Source organism: Puma concolor, chromosome C2 (assembly GCF_028749965.1).
Source record: "Puma concolor isolate L17-30 chromosome C2, mPumCon1.1.hap2, whole genome shotgun sequence".
Lineage (NCBI taxonomy): Eukaryota > Metazoa > Chordata > Mammalia > Carnivora > Felidae > Puma > Puma concolor.
In genome coordinates, this window is record NC_141675.1 from 96,839,899 (window position 1) to 96,844,267 (window position 4,369).

The window sequence follows — 4,369 nt, forward strand, 5'->3', positions numbered from 1 at the left end:
CATTCCTCATTTGTCCAATGGGCTCCCTGTCTTCTCACCGATTTTAAAGAATTCCTTGGTAACCAAATTATTCATCATGTGCCATCTTGTGTAGAACAACTATCTGCACCCAATCTTTCACTCTTTGTTGAATGAAAGTTAAAAAAAAAAAAAAAAGTTGTACTGAAAACCATTCATTTTCTGTTTTATAATTTTGCTTTTTGGATCTTATTTAGGAAGTGTTTCTCTATCCTAAAGACACTGACATATTGCCCTCCATTTTCTTGCTTTACTTTCATATTTTTATATTTTATATTTGAGTTTAACTCATTTTGAGTTTATTTTTCAACATGATTTGGGGAAGAGACTTAGGTTTACTTTTCTACATTAGTGTGGACCAGTTTTCTCAACATTGTCTACTAAAATGAGTTCTTTTCTTTTCCCATTGATATATAGTGCCATCTTTATAATATTTCACATTACCATACTTATAAACTTTATTTTCTGTTGCAGAGATGTATCTGTTTCTTCATCAGTACAGTACTATCTTTTTTGCTTTTATTGCTCTTTATTATCTGATGGAATGATGTTCCTCCTGCTCTTTGTTGTCAAAACTGGCCTTTTTGTTTTATTTATATATATTTATTTGTATATATTTTTACACTGGGTGTGTATGTATGAATGTTTGTTAGGTTCTGCAAAATATCATGCTGGAATTTTTGTTAGGATTTCATTTAATTTATGGACCAAATTTAGGAAAAAGTATCCACATAATAGAAATATATGCTATTTTTAAGTTTAATATATCTCCTCATTTATTCAAATATAGTTTTATGTTTTTTAGGAGGGTTTTTAAATTAACTCCTTAAAGGTCTTATGATTTTAGTGTATTTCTAAGTATTCAGCATGAAGTTTCTGTAATTTTCTGGAATACATTATTCTTCATTTGAGGATGTTCTCTATTTTCAGCTTTCTAAGTTTTAACTGATAGATTATATTTGCAAATAATTTTTCATTGTCTATCGAAATAGCTATGTGGTTATTTACCTTTGCCCATTAATGTAGTGAATTACAATGCTACCTTGCTGATGTTAAATCATCCTAACTTTGGGGATAAATACTTTCTAATCAGAATAAATAATTAATATACTCATATTTGATTAGCTAACTTGTTACGGTCAGGCATAAGGCAGGGTAAAGATAGGAGTCAGAGGCTAAAAAATTTTAGCAGTCAAAGGCTTTATTTGGGAACTAAGGTCTCAGGCGAGGTTCCGTGACTCAGGGAGAGAGAGAGAGAGAGGAGTCAGCGAAGTCGCCCCCAGGTGTGGTGGGTGAGGTTTTTAAGCTGCAGCGGTTTCGGGTTTAGGTCCAGGTGGGCCTTTTTCGCCTCAGGTCATGCTGTTGCTCGGTGATTGGTTGACCCACAATTTGTTCTGGCACGCTACTAGGTGCTTTTCATTGGGTTGCGCTGGCAAGATGGCCATCCCCTCTACTGTGGTTCCAAGGACATCCTAACATTCCAACCTCTTCTTGGTGATAATGGGCGATGGATCTGATCTGGCTGCTTCCTGTGGGTGTAAGGGCGATGTCATGGTATGTGGGGTCTGAGGTTGGAATGCGGGAATATGGCCGGACCACCATCTGGTGAAATGCAACCTGGGAAACTTCATGAATTCGTTTTCGTACGAAACGGAGAATGCAAGGTAAGAGCATAAGTATTATACAGATAGCAACTAGTGTGACTATGGTGAGGAGCCAAGTTAGGAGGGGTGACTGCCACTAGGAGGTTAGGGGGTCTGAGGATCCTGGGCGGACGGATAGAGTTTTGTGGATTTCCTTTAGGTGTTCTATATTGGTTTCAACTAAGCCTGATTCATTGAGGTAGTAGCAACATTCCTCCCTCAGGAACAGGCATGTTCCCCCTTTTTCTGCTGTCAGGAGATCTAGGGCTCGTGGGTTTTGTAGAGTGACCTGTGCTAGGGAGTTGATCTGCCTTTGTAAGGTGGATAGGGAGGTTGCTGAGGCTTCTAATTTATTGAGGATGTCTCAGCCCAACAGGGGGACGGGGCAGGAGGGGATGACTAGGAAGAAGTGGAAGCCATCCAGGCAGCAGGTGAGTACCGGTGTGCATGGGGGAATGGAGGGGGTGCCATTTATGCCCATGACCGAAACAGAGGACGGCGTGGTGGGGCCGGAATAGCTCGGCAGGATGGAATAGGTAGCCCCTGTGTCCAACAGAAAGGAGATGGACTTACCCGCTACCTGGAGTTTTACCCTGGGCTCAGCGTGGGTCACCGGAGTTACTGAGTCTGGGCCTTGTCAGTCGTCATCGTCCATCTCCAGCAGTTGGAAGGCAGAGTCCAATCGGGGTGAAGCCTCACCACGTGGGGGCATTGCTAGTCTGTCGTCCCCTGGGTTAGGACGATCGGATTCCCAATGGCCCATTTGCTGGCACAATGGGCATGGACTGGTAGGCTTTTTGGGATGGGGACACTGATGAGACCAATGGCCTTCTTGGCCTCATTTAAAGCTTGGCCCCGGAGGGGGCTGTGGTCCAGAGGGCTTTATTGTGGCTGGCCTCAGGGCAGCTACCAAGGCTTGGGTCTGTAATTGTACCTTTTGTTGGAGACGGGCCTATCGCCTTTGTTCTTGAGCTTCCTCTCGGCCATTAAAAACTTTAAAAGCCATCTTTACCAGGTCGGCCATAGGGGTTTGAGGACCATCTTCGGCCTTTTTTAGGTTTTTTTTGAATATCAGGGGCTGATTGGGAAATAAAGTAGGTGGCCAATACTGTGGCCCCGGCGGGGGTGGTAGGGTCTAGTCTGGTATACTGGGTAAGTGCCTCTGTGAAACGGCTAAGGAAGGCTGCGGGGTTTTCATTGGGGTCCTGTATTATTTCTTGAAGTTTGTTAAAATTTACTGATTTGCTTGAGGTTGCCCTCATGCCTGCTAGTAGGCACGGGATCATCTGGTCCCGGCGCTGGTGACCATTGCCTGCATGTTGGTAGTTCCAATTGGGGTCGGCCGCAGGGACAGCATCGGCCCCTACAGTCATAGTGGGGTCGGTCATGTGGGTTTGGTCTGCATGTTCCCTGGCTGCGGCCTGGATGCGCTCCCTCTCCTCAGGGGTGAGGGTAGAGGTGAGGATTACATGGATTTCATACCATGTGAGACTGTAGGCTTCGGCAAGGTATTGGAATTCCTTAATGTATTGGGTGGGGTCAGCCGAGAATGACCCTAGCCACTTTTCAATGGCGGATGAGTCTTGGAGGGAGAAGGGGACGTGAATGCGAACCAGGCCTTTAGGTCTTGCCACCTCACAGAGAGGTAAGATGGCCGCTGGGGTCTGTTCGCTGGGAGGAGTCTGAGGAAGAGTTCGGGATGATATGGGAGGCGAGGGCGGGACGGCTGGAGGTTGGGAGTACGGAAGGGGGCGAGGGCTGGTGCGCGGCGTGGCTAGATCCTCTAACGTGTGGGAGATCGGGGAAGTTGGTGAGGTGGGGTCATCAGGGGGTTGTGGGCAGGCAAGGAGCATGCATGCAGAGGGGCAGGAGGAACATAGGTTGGGGCGAGACCTGAGGTCCCAAAAGGCCACGACGTAGGGTATTTCTCCCCATTTTCCCAGCCGATGGCAGAAATTGTCCAGATCGGTTAAGATTTGGTATTGTAAAGACCCCTCGGGTGGCCATTGAGAATCATTATCTAATTTGTACTGAGACCAGACTACAGTGCAAAGGCAGATGAGTTGGTTACGACGAAGTTCGCCTTGTAAGTCCAGGAGCCGGAAGTTTTTTTAACAGACATTGGCGGGGAGGTAAGAGATGGAGGAGGTTTAGACTCGTTACTCTCCATTGGCGTGGCAGGGCGAGGCGTCCCTCGCGCTGCAATAAGGGGCCTATTGGTGTGCGGGCCTCTCTGCGTGCGGAGGAAAGGAGACTGACTTGCGAGACGTCTCTCGTGGGTGTCAGCCATAGTTGGAGGAGAAGGAGGGGTCTGTCCTACTTACCGCCTCCTGTAGGCGCTTGAGAGTAGGGTGGTTGGCCTCTGGCTTGGCAAGGAGGGAGCTCAGCCAAGGGAGGCGAGCTACTACCTCCCCCCGGCTTTCGGCACCAAACATTAGGGTCAGGCGTAAGCAGGGTAAAGATAGGAGTCAGAGGCTAAAAAATTTTAGCGGTCAAAGGCTTTATTTGGGAACTGAGGTCTCGGGCGAGGTTCCGTGACTCAGGGAGAGAGAGAGAGAGAGAGGAGTCAGGGAAGTCACCCCCAGGTGTCGTGGGGTGGGGTTTTTAAGCTGGAGCGGTTCCGGGTTTAGGTCCCGGTGGGCCTTTTTCGAGTCAGGTCGTGCTGTTGCTCGGTGATTGGCTGACCTCCAATTCGTTCTGGCAGCTAC

At 47.2% G+C, this 4,369-nt stretch overlaps 1 long non-coding RNA gene across 1 annotated transcript; it reads right to left on the reverse strand.

Annotated features, from left to right (window-relative positions):
• Window positions 1-1,167: 1,167 nt before the first annotated feature.
• On the reverse strand, window positions 1,168-4,100 carry LOC147577436 (uncharacterized). Its single transcript, XR_015255820.1, has 3 exons — window positions 3,986-4,100; window positions 2,242-2,390; window positions 1,168-1,547 (listed from the first exon to the last, which is right to left on the reverse strand). It is a non-coding gene; the product is annotated as an uncharacterized LOC147577436 (long non-coding RNA).
• Window positions 4,101-4,369: the final 269 nt, after the last annotated feature.